Source organism: Podarcis pityusensis (assembly GCF_964106645.2).
Source record: "Podarcis pityusensis genome assembly, chromosome: 1".
NCBI classification, from domain to species: Eukaryota; Metazoa; Chordata; class Lepidosauria; order Squamata; family Lacertidae; genus Podarcis; species Podarcis pityusensis.
Genome location: NC_138028.1, coordinates 91400671 through 91415705, shown reverse-complemented (window position 1 = coordinate 91415705; position 15035 = coordinate 91400671). Strand labels below are relative to the sequence as shown.

Here is a 15035-nt window from a genome sequence, read left to right as displayed (position 1 = left end):
TTTAAGGCTACTTAGTGATCACCCATCCTGCCTTATTACAGTATCCTGCTCTACAAGAATCCCCCCCCCCCCCAGCATCCAATTTGCATTTGCCTGTTCCAGGTCCAGACAAGCCTCCAGCATCTGGGTGATAGGTATGATTCATAATCACATGAACCCAATGTTGATGTGTTAACAGCAGACAAAATGCACGGGGATCCATTTCTGTTCAAATCCCCTGGAACAAATGCTGCATTCAAAAGCAGAGCACATGGTAAGATGTGTTGTTAGACAACCCTCAGTCATTTTCCTTGGGCTTCTGTTGGTCAAGTTGCTGACTGATTTGGACCCTTGTCCTGAATTTTATAAACTGTTCACTTTATTTGTATTCTTAACTTTATTGCAAGTTTTAGAAACTGTCACAGACTTAATACTAGATGGACAGGGAAAACCAGACTTAAAACCTTGAGTCTGAGGCCACTGAAATATCAAGACCAGAATATATTGACACAAGCCCAAACACGACCAATGTATCAAGCCAAGGTGCCTTGTGTCTGTATATCTGGAGAAGGAAAATGACAGACTGAAAGACTGTCAATCATTGGATTTGCAAGACCTCAATTTTTTGAAAGCAAAGCTAAAAATTTATTCTCATCTTCAGCAATCTGAGGTGTATTTATGTGTCAGGTGTCACTCTCCATTGTCCTTAACCTTGAGTAAGAACAGGTGGGGGTATGATCAGTTGGAAAATCTGCAATAATATAGACACCCACCCTTGGACTGAGATTCTTAGAGTTCTTGCAGATTTTTCAAAGCATTCTGAATATATGGCACTTCCATAGATTGTCTTAGGCTAGCCTTCATGGTGAGTATAGGAAGAATAAAAAACTGCTGTTTACCTAAGTGACCTACAAGAAAAGCTTCAAATGATATAGAAGGGATGCCTCTTCATAATGTTACCTAAAATAATCACGGGTGCCATTTTTCTCTCTATCAAACCCACACACCGTATTTGAATATTCTCTTTGAAATGCCTTGGTAGGCAAAGCATGTTACAACCATGATTCACAACCATCAATATGTGCTTACACAGCAAACACACACAAATCTCACATTTGAAAAAGTAATTATGTACCTGTGTGCAAACACACACACACACAGGCACACACGCATACAACCTATAAACCTTCAAAACAAAATGAATGAGCCTAAATATTGGAACTTGTTATTAAGTAAATCATGGTACCTGTAAAGCTTCCATTTGCATAACATTAATTCACGATGGCATGTAAAACAAATTCATCACACCCGGCTATATAATGGCTTGATTTATGCTGGAAAGCGGGTGAAATATCAAGAGGACAAAATTAAATTGACAAGATGTACATGCTCCTTGAAGCCAATGTTGTTGTTGTTGTTTACAAAAAAAACCCCCAACAAACCATCAAAACAACTAAATTATGAAAAGGGAGGGTGGGCGAAAGCATCTCTATAAGTAAATCATGCAGTTGGTTCATGCACATATACAAGTCCACCAGTTATTAATGTCAAGCGCACTGAAGACACTCAAGAAAATCATTACCATTCATAGCCACTAACGGCCATTAAATCTCAATCAATTCAACTTAACACAAGTGTACTTCAGGGGCCCTTACAGTTCCTTACAGATGCAGCTCAAAAAGTCCCGTCTGACTTATTGCATTGTCCTCCGCACACAAAAAGGGCTCGCTAAGGGTCCCTCTGAAAAGGAACCGCAGTCTTTTAAAACTGATGTTCTTTTAACAGATATGTCCTTAATCAACAGGGTTTTCTTTTTTCTCAGCTACCAAGAAAAAGAAGAGGAGGGCTATAATAAAGCCCCACAGATTACTCTGTGTGTGTGTGTTAATTAATGTGGTTTCTTTTCATGTAGAGTGGGGGTAAGTGGAATGGCTATTTGAATGTTTTTTTCATTTGTGACATCAAACTACTTTTCAGCATAAAAGCCTAATAAAATTAGTAGGGTTTTGTTTTGTTTTTTAGTGTTATGCAATATTTGCAATCAATCTAAAGAGAATATGGTCTGTGAGCATATGAGACCAATCATTAGGGCTGTCTACATGAATGCTTCCCATGCACTCAGTGAATCCAGCAGAATCGTGCCCACTTGCCATTGTGTCAATGCACCACAGCCTAGCAGCTGTACACTCATCACTGAGAAAATTAATGCCAAGACTACAGGGAGGAATGACTAGTGAATCTAATCCTGCTCCCCTTTATACTTTAACATGGGGAGACTAACTTGCTACATCAGGGGCTCTCTGTGGCCTTTGTGTGTGCTTGCATGCAAGAGTATGCATAGGAAAGTGCCTTGTGGCCTTACCCTCTTTTGGTTGCGCCCATGCACCTTGCCAAAGGTGAATGATGCCCAAGAAACATGGTCATCTACCGGCAGTGTTATTTTTCTAGAAAAAGAGGTGCCAGAACTCACCAGAACTCCCTTGCTCTTATAATGGCAATGGCGCCCACCTGAAAGGTTCCAGAACTGAGTTCTGACTGAAAAAAAGCCCTGCCTACTGATGCTTTAGCTGAACACATGGCTGTCTCTGAACACTCCTATTGTTTCAGCATCAAAGGTCTCTGGATGGGACTGGGAGATTGCCTCTCCACATAAACTGCCCTGAGCTTCAGAAATAAACATCAGTCAATCAAATCACTCATTACCGGTTCTGATGACTTTCATGTACAGCATTACAAAAGCACAACAAAGGTCACACTTAAGTAAGTTTTAGTCAGAGTACAGTGGTACCTCGGCTGACATACACTTCAGGTTACAGACTCTGCTAACCCAGAAATAGTACCTCGGGTTAAGAACTCTGCTTCAGGATGAGAACAGAAATCGCCCTGCAGCGGCAGCAGGAGGCCCCATTAGCTAAAGTGGTGCTTCAGGTTAAGAACAGTTTCAGGTTAAGAACGGACTTCTGGAACGAATTAAGTTCTTAACCCGAGGTACCACTGTATATCCATTCAAAGTAATAAGTGCAACTAGGTTATGTCTATTAATTTCAGTGCATCTACTCTGAGTAAAACTTACTTGACTACCCCCACATTTTTTGTCATCAGTCTATGTGGTGAAAAAATAATCCAAATAGGTCATTAGTGAAGACTGACCACATCTCTGAATGCCTCGAACTGCCATGCAGGAGGTACAAAGAACCATTTGCTACAAGGCCATATCTTCATCCATGCAGAAGATGAATACTGAGAGAGCAAGATCATGCCGGCTGGCACCACTTGAGTGTTCACCTAAACCTCTAAGGAGAGCCTACACTCACATAGCTTGCCCTTAGGCTCTGCTTGCGTTTGGGTAAAAGTTTGGCAAATGAGGGGTGAGGCCTGTGGGCTTGATCCCACCCCTCCTTTCACAGATGAATGCAGAAAAATAAATATTAAGGGCAGATGCAGGATGATGAAAGAGGCATTTACATTCATCTATAGAATCCAATGCCCCCATCTCCACTTTACATTTAAAGCAGTATCATACCACTTTAAAAATTTTGCTCAGGATGCTGAGTGTTGTTAAGGACCCCAGCCCCTAGTGACAAAAAGCAGCAATTCCCAGAGTTCTCTGGGAAGGAGGACTGACTAATTAAACCACTCTGAGAATTGTAGCTCTATGAGAGGGAGAGGCGTCTCCTAAAAAGCCATCATTAATAGCCTAATTAATCTAGGTAAATAATGCCTTCTAGCATCTGATATGGTGATCAGTGGTCTACTCTATCTAGCCATGGCTTTGCAGGGACTGCTCATTCTCTTTTTACCTGGATTCTCCTCAGAACCTTCTGCATACAAAGTGTCTGCTCTACTCCTTGAGCTGTAGCCTCTTTTCCTTTCCACACATGCAGGCAAAAGAGTATTTTCTTTTCATTTTCAACTTCAGCACTTGTCTAGCCCTGTAGAACATTCAGTCTCTTTTGACAGCCACCTTTTGAGGCCTCGGGGGAAGGAGGGAAATACTGAAATGCTGAACAAAGTGATTATGAAATTAACATCTTTGTTCTTTCCCCAGCATCATTAATATAGTGGTTAGTGAGTGAGGTAACTGTGAATTGATCAGGAAATTTGAGCTTCTGGTACAGTAAATTGGGCCAGCTTCCTAGCTTCTCTTTCCCACCACAGTCCATGTTTAAAAGTTTACTAGATGTTTGAACTTCAGGCTTGGTTCAGGTGCTCAATTAAATAAATTCCCAGCAGACAACATGGCCAATGGCCAGGGAAGATGGGAATTGTCCATCCACATCTGGATACTGCCATGTCGGCTATCCTGGTCTTGACATATCCTGGACCATTCACAAGACAGGTTAGTTAACCAATGTTCCCTGGGGGAGGGTGTTCAATTTGCCATACAATATCAATGCAAATAACACACAAACACTCATAAAATGGTGGTGTGATTCCACCATCCTTAGTCTGATCTGTGGTGAAAGCTTTGTTTGCTAGTACCAGTTCTCTTGCTATGCATTTGTTCCAGGGAAGAATCCTAGCCCCACTCATGAATAAATTGAAAGTAATTGTTACCAGTGATGTAGGTTTTAAAGTTGAACCTCTGAAGCCTCTGGCTTCAAACCCTTATCTTAAGAAGTCATGATCCATAGTAATTATTCCCTTTTTAGACCAGACCAAAGGGTAACCTATTGGCCCATCATGGTAATTCCAACCATAGCCAACCAGATGCTCCTGGGAAGCTAAGAAGTGGGGCCATTGTAAAGAGAGTTATATCCTTTATCCGTCCCCAACATATGCTCATCAATGAATACAGTGGTACCTCGGGTTAAGAACTTAATTCGTTCTGGAGGTCCGTTCTTAACCTGAAACTGTTCTTAACCTGAGGTACCACTTTAGCTAATGGGGCCTCCCGCTGCCGCCACCACACGATTTCTGTTCTCATCCTGAAGCAAAGTTCTTAACCTGAGGTACTATTTCTGGGTTAGCAGAGTCTGTAACCTGAAGCGTCTGTAACCCGAGGTACCACTGTAGTATATTCCTCCATTCCATTCTTAGCTACCTGTTTCACAGTCAGTCAGTCTCTAATTTAATCCCAGCCTCTCCAGGCAGAGCTCGAAATGTCTCCTGCCTGAAACCTTGGAAAACTGCTGGACTAATTGTTCTGACTCTGTATAAGTCAGCTTCCTGTGCTCCTGTGTTCTCCCTTTGTTTCATTTTTTTAAAAAATCCAGCTGGAAAACTGACTAATATGAGAGCGGATGTAAAAAAACTGGTAACGTGAATGTGGACCAAGGATGAAGAAATCTGTGGCCCTTCAAATCTCACTCCAATCATCCGAACAGGGACCATGTTAGCTGAAGTTGTTGAGAGTTGGGGTCCAATAACATCTGGAGGGCCACAGGTTACCTGTCCCTTATGTAGGCAACCCCATGTGCATTTTGTGAATGCTTTAAAAGACTTCTCAGAGAGGCAGAAGCAAACGTTGAAAGATAGCTGCACTCACTAGCTTAGATCTATAACAGTAGGAGTATGTGTGCTTGTATGCAAGTGGAATATATACATTCACATTTGGGGAGTCAGCATATAAGACCAAGCACAGTAAGAAGTTAAACAAGAATTCAGAAGTTATTGTGAAACAAGCAAGATAACAGCTCCAAGAGAACTACTCTACAGTATATCCAGGTGAATGCATCTTAATGTGGTTTGTCACAAATATGCTCAGTTCCATTTCCCCACTATTCTGGTACTCATGCAATCAAGAGAAAAGGCAGTAGGGTGGAGAAGGAGGGCTAAGAATTGCTATTGTCCAAAGCCTTTCAGATTAACCACAAGCGCATCCTAATGAGCCGAAAGTTCAACTGGTTTCCTAAAGGGAAATTGCTCCGAAAGGGTACTGGAACCAAATATATAATCGCCCTGGAAGCCCCGCTTAATTACAGGGTTTGAGTCCAACTGGGAGAAAAGAAGCTGCTTTTCAGCTACGCCACCTGAGATCATCCAGATACTGAAACTATTTGTAAAGCAACAAAAAAACATTTGCATCATAAAACACGCCAAGACAGCACAGAGGCAGGGCAGATGTGGGCCGAGCAAAGAGCAGGCCACTAAAACAATTGAGGGAGCTGTAAATAAGGACTGGTAATCCGCAATCATTGCGACTTGGGTTGAAATGCCAGGCAACTAATGGGCTTCATTCTCCCCTCAAAGGAAATACTTTATCAGATGCAGTCCTGTGAGCAGGAGCAGGAGCAGTGTCTAGCATCTGACCCTCACAAAGGTATCAAAGGAGAGAGAAAGGCATTTATAATTGGGCTTTCTGTCAGGTCACACGCATAATACAAACTTTCCCCCCCAATGAACAGTTACCAGTGCAGCTGTTTTCCCCCAGTTTCTACTGTATGTTCCTACAGTAACTACACAATGAGGAGGAGAGGCAGAATTCTAGCTGAAATGTGGAGAGAGAGAGAGAGAGAGAGAGAGAGAGAGAGAGAGAGAGAGAGAATTAAGCCCTGGTGCTAAAAGTTCCTTTTATGTCACTGTTGTTTTTGGTTCATTAAATTTTCCACAGATTTGCGGAGAAGAAAAAAACGTGATCAATAAACCTTGACAAAAGTGAACGTGTGAAAAAGGCAAAAGAAAGGCGAAAGTGGAGGGGGGAGATAAAAGTGAGATCCCCGATCCCCCGATCTCGAAGGCAGATGACCGGAGCTGGGGAGGAGGGGGGCTTGCTGAATAATCTGAATAGCCCATCATTTCTTTGCAGCTTTTCACTTTCTTTCTCCTCCTGACTGTTGGAACTCTTCACTCAATACAATAGTAAATGCACTAAAACTGGTTTTCTTATGCTAATGAATGAATGGGATTGGGTACTCAGTTAAAACCCACTCCCCACCAATGTGTCCACCCCCCTCTTTTTTTAAACATTAACCTATTCAAGTTAACCCAAAAACGCCAGAGCCTGCTTTAAAAGTTTATCCTCCCAGATGCACAAAATTAATGTGGGTTCTCCATTTCTCCCCCTTTCTAGCAGGGAACAGGGAGAAAAGTCTCGAGCTGGGCTAAGGCTTCTTTTAAATGCCCTTTCAGACCTTGAAAGTGGGAAAGGAACAGAAATGATACATAGCAGCAAGTGTCTAGTACTCTGGCCTGTATTATTTTGCTTCACCTAGTCTTAAGAACTTAAATAGTAATGGCCAGTTTTAAAAAAAATGTAATAAATCGAGAAGGGAAGGAGTGGGGCGCGGTGTGTGGAAATAAAGCTTCTAACCATCATTAGTAGACTCTGGATTGAGGTCCAGATGCCTAGTATGTACAGATCCTGGTGACCAACTAAGGTTGAAGAAAAGTCCTATCAAATTCAATGGGACCTTTTCTGAGTAGACATGCATAGGATTGTATTATCAGGCACCTCTTTTTCAGCTGCAATTTGGGCTTATTGTTTTTCAGTTCCTAGCACTTTTTCATTTATTTAAGGAAAGCCCTAACAACTGCACCAGGATTAACAGATTCAGGGACATTTTTCTGCCATTCCTTCAGGTTCCAATAAAGCTTTTAACTCTGGTATACTTCAAGTGGATTTCTGGACAAAACACAGAGTTTTTGTTAATTATCCAAACTGTTATTATTGTTGGCTCCCCATTCATTGGGTATTCCAAATAAAGTGAAGAGATCATCTCCAGCAATTTACCCTTGAGTTCTACATATGCAGCCATATGTTCCGAGCTTTCATGATTGCCCTATATAAGATCTGTAAGTGTCCAATGGGAATTCACAAAGTGTGCAGGTATCTAACCAAAGACCATTAAATAAGATGTTTTTGCACTGTGGCAGTGTGGGTAAAGGAAATAATTAACTCTCAAGATTCAATTTTGGGTTGCTGCTTTTCCTTCGAAATGCTAACAAAATAAACCCCAGTTCTTTTCTATATTTACCCTGCTTTCAAGTGTATGTCAAACACTGCTCAAGTAAATTAACACACTGCAGTGCAGTCAACTTCATTCATAGAAATTCAGATAACAGAACAAGTAGCTCAAGTGCAAACAGTCCAAAGAAGTGTTAGAGAAGCTGTATTTAGGGAATAAGAGTATTTAAAAAACACAAAAAAAATCCAAACCATTCAAAATCACCTCTTTCTCCTTTTAACCCTCTACTTCAACTTGAGTAAGACTGTTAAGTGTACTCATTCTAAGGACAGCAATGGATGGGTGTTTGCTACACAAATAAATATAGAGTTTTGTGTGATTGCTGGCTGAATTTGCTTTCTTCGCTAATCCGTACTGGAAACTCCACTGTGAACAAGGCACTTCTGAGAGCACAAAAAGCTTGAAGGATTTGTGTATCTTTCAGGATGCAGTGCAAACAACTGGCTTACAGTAGGCCACCAGGAGTTGAGGGAGCAAGGGGTAGCAATGTCTATTCACTTTTCTACAAAACTCTTATGTGCTTGGGAAAAAGACTGTCCGTGTAAAAGATGCACCTTGGAATGCGTGAAGGGTGATTCTATGATACTAACAAACCCCAAATTAATCTAAAATTAGAATGCCTTGGAACAGCCTTTTTCCTAACATCCTGATCCTAAATAGCAATGCTAACAATGTGACAATGCAGTATGCCGGGCCAGAAATTGAGTATTTGAAAATAAAGTACTGTAAAAGCACAACATTATTTTATTTATGAGTGATTTCCTTTGATTGCAGCTGTATGCACTCTTTAGTGGGAGCAACACCCCTCATAGTAGGATGTCTGAGTAAAGAAGTATAGGATTGGGCTGTAGGGCTGCAGCCCTATCCATGACTTCTTGGGACTAAGTCACATTGAATTCAAATTGCCTTCTTTCAAATGGACGTGCATAGGATTGGGCTGCACATCTCAGGTTTTAAAAGGCTGGACTGAACCAGCTATGCAGCTCCATCTCTGCTGCCGTCACCTTTACCTTTCCTTCCAGTGGCTTAAAACCTACTTCTTTATCTTGGCTTTGCTTTTCAGAATAAATGTCCTCTTCCCTTTACCTGTGCCATGTTTGATTATAAGTCAGCAGACAGATCTCTCCTTTGAGTTTACCCACATACGGCACCCAACCCACAGTCAGGTGCTTTTTAAACAAGTAACTAAATAATTTTAAGAAATCTGAATTAAGGGGGGAAATACTGTCAAGTATATCAAATATTTCATTCTAATTTATATTGACAAAAAGTATCTTCTATACCGTTTGTTGCTATTCAAATTTTGTTTAGCATAAGCAAAAGGCAATTGATTTCTGCAATCATTTATGATAGCATTTCAAACTTTGTCACATTAAAGGCAGATATAAATTCTAGAATGGTTTATTTTAAACATTTACACCCCACCCTTTCTAAAATGGCTCCAGTTGGTTCAAATAAGGATGCTTCTCAAGATTCTTCCCACATAAAACAGGCTAAGAATTTGACACCAGTTGCTTAGCAGATGCCCGCACAGCTTTTCATAATAAGATGGGAAATATCCTCCAAGTTGCCTCTAGATTTAAATCAGAATGATCACTTTTAAATCAGCATCATCAGATTTAAATAAGTGTTATGTCCCCGCCTTCAGCACACATACCATATACACAAATGTCCAGCTGCAATCATTTTTTATCCATATGAATCCGCCCAAACCTACAATCCTTTTGACGCATGAAGAAATAAAGACATTAAAAGGAAGTTGGAAAGAGTCCCCAGGATATGTTTCCCTATGCAGTACAGTGGTTACATTTCTGGGCACTTCAAAGTTCTGCGCTTAAGGCAACAACAGGATTCAGCATCAAGTGAATCTTCCCCCACACCTTGCTTTAAAGATTATCTCTTTTACAAACACACCCCAGAGGATTGAAAAGTTCACCAAAGAGAAACAGTTCAGTATAAGTTGATTTTCTGTCTTTTCAAAATTATGGGTGGGTTGTCAAATTGGAAACTTGCCTTATTTTTTAATTGCCCCACAAAAAGTTCCACTGTGGGTAATTTGTTAGATTATATATATATATATATATAGCCAGATGTGAAGTTATACTCAAAATGCCATTTATGTTGAGGACAAGTCAATGTTTGACAGGTGTCAAAGTTTCCTGGCACTCTGAACAAAATATAAATAACTCCAGGCAAATATCAAGATATATATAGATATATTAATACAAAACCCCAACGACTACTGCTTGAGCAATTTGCAACAATCAACATGAATTTTATAAAGCTGTAAATGATGTACTATATATCTAAAAGATTTCCTTTTCCAGGTGAAAGTAGGCAGCACAATTTGTTTTCCTTGCAGCAAAATGTAGGTAAATTTGTTTTTAAGCCCCCCCATAAGGTTCTCTCTTAAATCTAAGGTAGCTAGAACAAACAGATCAAATCAGTAAGTCTTTGCAAGAAATCAGTCTTTTCCACGTCTGTATATTTTGGATTTCACCGTTTATTTACTCTACTCTTTTGGCACTGGGTCCGTGGGACATGCCAATACAATATTTGTTTAAATGCTATTTTATGCAGCATGCGAGTGCAACGTTTACTTTCAAATTCTTGGACATCCCCAGAGACCTCTATTGCATAAAAAGGAGAGAAAGTTTTACAACTGCTCTTTTTATCTGTAACAGTCAATAATACATAAACTTCAAAACGCTTCAGCTGTGGAAAGGGTACCCCAATATGTGCAGGTTTTGAAAAACTACATAAAATAAGAGAGATCATAACAGACTATGTGCATTGTCGATTATTTTTTTAAAGAGTAAGGAACCAATGTATTACTTTATGCATTTGCATTTTACTTTTATTTAATGGGCACAATCCAGCCAAAGCTCTCATCGGATACAACTTCATTTACTTCTGAGTAAAAATGCATAGGATTGTGTTGCTAAGCTGCTGTTCTACACATACATTTCTCTGGAAGTAAAACTAACTGAACACAGCGGAACTTAACTTTCAAGTAAACATGTATTGGGTTGCACCACACCTCTCATTACAAGGCAAATGCCCTATGCATTTAGAGTGCTTCTCTTTGTGAGGATCTTGGCCATAGGGATCTCCCTCTCATACATCCACACACAAAGCTAAAATCCCCCTACAACTGAAGACTTATCTTGCCAGTCTCTACACCCCTTAAGAGTGGTGTTTTGATGGGCCAGTGCAATGTTATTTTTGTGGCACTTGCAATAAAAGGTGACCAACAGTCTATTAAAAGTCGTCTTGTGCTCTCAGTGAGTTACATTGAGGAATATCCTAACAACTTTACACTCTCATGGACCATAAGCAGCAAGAACATTGCAGATCCTCAGCACCTATCTGGTTGAGTGCTACAGCTCCAAAGGGTCCCTGTAATCCCCACCCCCCACCCCAGGGATAGCCTATGTGAAACTTCTGCATTTTTTCCACCCTTTCCAAAGTTGTTATTGGCTATATTCTTTATCATGCTGCCTGAAAACCTCTACATTGACTCCCCGTGCAACTTGGATGGAAAGTGTTCAACAGGCCAAACAACACATCTTTAATGCCAGAATCTGAGCACACACAAGCATAATAGTTTGAAACTCAGGTAACTATTTTAGGCAAAGGTGCACCTGGAAAATCTCAACAAATGACAGCAATTTAGTATGTGTGGAGGGTTTCTTTGGGGGGGGGCAACAAGAAAAAAAAGGAGAAACGATTCCCTCCCTCCTTCCACAATTGTCTTCAAGCCTTTGAGTTCTTGGAGGGGGGGGGTAAGCACCCCTTCAGCTCTCCAAATCCTTAATAGGATTGGCGCCCAGCTCACTCCATGCCGCTCCCCATCACACAGGGATCAAGTTGCAGGGTGGATTTTTGAAATTCCTTCGCAAATATACTTGCCGAAAGATTGCTTTGGGAAAAGGGGGGGGGGGGGGATGGATAAGTGGCCAGAGGGAGACACTTGCGAGGAGTTACCGTAAGTCAAACCGAGGAGCCTCTCCATCTCTCCCTGTAAAAGATTTTAGGGAATGGCGCGCACACAAAATTTAAGTTGCAAATAAGTGATCACTCACTCCCCGTTATAATCGCAGGCTCACAGCCCCCGCCAGGTTACCGTCTTGTTTCTGGAAAATGCCTATACACGCATCCCTGCGGGATTGGTATACACACAGCGAGAGAGAGAGAGAGAGAGAGAGAGAGAGAGAGAGAGGGAGAGAGAGAGATGCACGTAGGATATCTGGCTTATGCGTAAGATACCGCTATGAAATATCCGCGCCACGCTTTGCAGTCCAAAAGGTGTGCAGCGGGGGAAAGCAACCAACACCGCCCGTCACATGTTCGCCAAACTCCTGGAAAGTTGGGGCGCGTGGGTGGGAGCTGCAGGGAGTGGAGCAGGGCAAGGAAACCCGCTTCTTGTGGCAGGAACTGACTCCCACCCAGGCACCCCCGCGCCCGTCTTCCGCGGAGATGGGAGATTTCAAATCAACAGATACACACAGGTTGGGGGGGGGGAGGCGGAGGAAGGCGAGGAGGAAAGAAAGCAGGACGGATCTCCCCAGAAGGAGCGACAGCCTCACTAGTATTGGGGCAGCCCCCACCTTTCCCACCACCCACGCACCCCCGTGGGGGAGGAATTCTCCCAACATTCCAAGCCGAACGTTGGTCAATCTCTCATCTGGGGCTGCTCCTCCCCTCCTGCCTAGTTGTAGCAGGAAAGTCAAGGCACCGCCACAGTTCCTGAAAATGCATCTCTCTCTCTCTATCTCTCTCTCTCTCTCTCTCACACACACACACACACACAGAGAGAGAGAGAGAGAGAGAGAGAGAGAGGACACACGTGCGCAGGTTCCCTGCTTCAGATCAATCAATCCACAGCGGCACCGACCCGCCTGTTACCAACTTTTGCCGTCACACCCACCAAGGAAGGGGGGGGCGGCGGCGGGAAAGAGCGCGCGGACCCCCCTCGTCTGCTCCAACACGCAAACAAACACACTTTAACGGGTGTGGGGGGGAGGCAATCGACACTTGAAGGACAGTCACCTCTCTTTAGAATCCCAAAGCATTCCAAAATGTGGGGGTGGGGAGGGGGAGGGAAACGGAGGGAAGCAACTTTACCCAAAGAGAAGTTTGTTTGCTTTTTCACAGGGCCAGCGGCTGCTCCGGCTCCAGGAGAGGGCTGCGAATCCAGCGCCCCATCGTCCACTTCAGGGCTTGGGGAGAGGGAGGGAGGGAGGGTTGTTGCCGCTTGCAGTCCTTTTGTGCGTCGTTTTCTACCCCTTCTTGAAAAGCGGGAGTTGCTGCTGTTGATGGTGGTGCTGCTGCCGCCGCCGCTACCAAAAATCCCGGCTGGAGCGCAAGCTTCCCCTTTCTTCTCCTCCTCCTCCTTCTCGAAGGCTCATTGAGAATCGTCCGGGAAAGGGAGAGAGGAAGAGTTCAAAAAAGTGCTGGGCGCTTCTTCGGCTGCCGCCGCGTTTCTGCCCTCCTGCCATCCATCATCCCAACGTAGGACATCCCCGGACGCGCACGCTCGGGGAGAAATTAAGGAACGCAGCAGGGGGAGGAGAGCGCGCGAGAGCGGAGGGTTCTGCTTTTCCCCACCAGCACTATCGCCGCCGCCGCCGCCAGTGGAGGAAAGTTAAAAAAGAAAGAGGAGGTGGAGGGGGAAAAGAAACTTTTCCCCTCTCTCTCTCCCACACTTCAAAATCCAGTTGGGGTTTGTTAACTCAAGTCAGATGATCTCCGGAGTCCAAATCCATTGACTGATCTGTTTTCATTCTAATCCACGCCTGCGCCTCCTGTTTCTCCCCGCCCTTCGTCAATTGCACCATGAGCTGTTCCAGATAGGCTGGGATCTCTCTCTCTCCTTCTCTCTCTCTCTCTCTCTCTCCTTCCGCTTTTACTTTTTCCTTTTCCACATAACCGAAGTTGGAAGCGGGACGCAGCTAGTGGGGTTGGATTGGAAGGAGCAGAGAGGTGATCACAGCTGGGCAGGTTGATCTCTCCTAAGGGATGCAGGTGATGAGTGTTAAGCACACACAGCTGGAGACTTCGTATGCACACAACCCATAAACAGGCACACCTTTTTAGCTCCTGTGTCAGGAAGGGCCTTGCCCAAGTAGGTATTAGCTCTGGCTACTTGGGAGCCCACCATGGAGTAACATGTGAAAGGCAACAGACTGACCAAGTGGTGCATGCCTGTAGTGGCACAGTGGCTGCTGAAATGAATTCTGTGCAGGGCAGGCCCTCCCGTTAGGCAGAGTGGGGCAGCTGGCTCAGTCAGAGAATGCTGGTGTGGGACGGGGGAGTCTGTTTGCCACGGTTTCCCAACACTACCATCACCTGCCCAGCCATTCCTTCTGACTCCCATGTACTCCCTTCTGCTGGAGTGTGCCACATTGCTTGCTCTGCACCTGCAGTTATGGTGGAGGATGCTGCCCCACCTCCATTTCTGAAGTGAGAGGAGAACATCAGATGAAAGTAAGCCCTGCTGGATCAGGCCAATGGCCCATCTACTTCAGCATCCTGACCTTACAGATGGCCTATGGGGAGCCTGAAAGGAGATCCCACTTATGATACCCAGCAATTGGCATTCAGAATGATACTGCCTCTGGCACCTGAAGGAGGACATAGCTATCATGGCTAGTAGCCATTTATAGGCTTATCCTCTATGCTTTTGTCTAAAACCCTTTTAAAGTCATCCAATGTGGGGGCCAGCCTGTGTTGGGCAGTGGCAGCAGGGGGAATTTGTCCAGAATCTCCCAACATTCGGTTTCAGCTAATGGCGCCAGGTTCAAGTGTTATGAGACAGGGAGAGAAACTCTACCCACTTTCTCCAAACTGAATAGTCTTGTACACCATTATCATGTCCTCTGCTTTACTTTCCTCCTCCTAAAAAGCCCACACATTTTGTATCATTTCCTCGTAGCAGAGTTGCTCTAGCCCATATCATTTTTGTACTCCTTTTCTGAAGCTCTATAATTCAAGAGTCAAATACCAATCCATTCAGTTTCTATACAAGGAATGAAGGGTGTGTGTGTGTTATCTTGACCTTTGGTAGTAAAATGTCTGTGTTGCTGGAACACCACACGGAATGTGTGAATTGGCCTTCCATGAGGAGTGGCTGATCCCGTTATTCCA

At 43.4% G+C, this 15035-nt stretch overlaps 1 protein-coding gene across 1 annotated transcript in view; it reads right to left on the bottom strand.

The window, feature by feature from the left end:
* Positions 1 to 13655, bottom strand: part of GLI2 (GLI family zinc finger 2) — a 196690-nt gene extending 183035 nt beyond the window's left edge. The window contains exon 1 of the mRNA XM_081005644.1: positions 13014 to 13655. The gene's annotated coding sequence lies outside the window, so the exon portion shown is untranslated. The remainder of the gene's footprint in view (positions 1 to 13013) is intronic.
* Positions 13656 to 15035: the final 1380 nt, after the last annotated feature.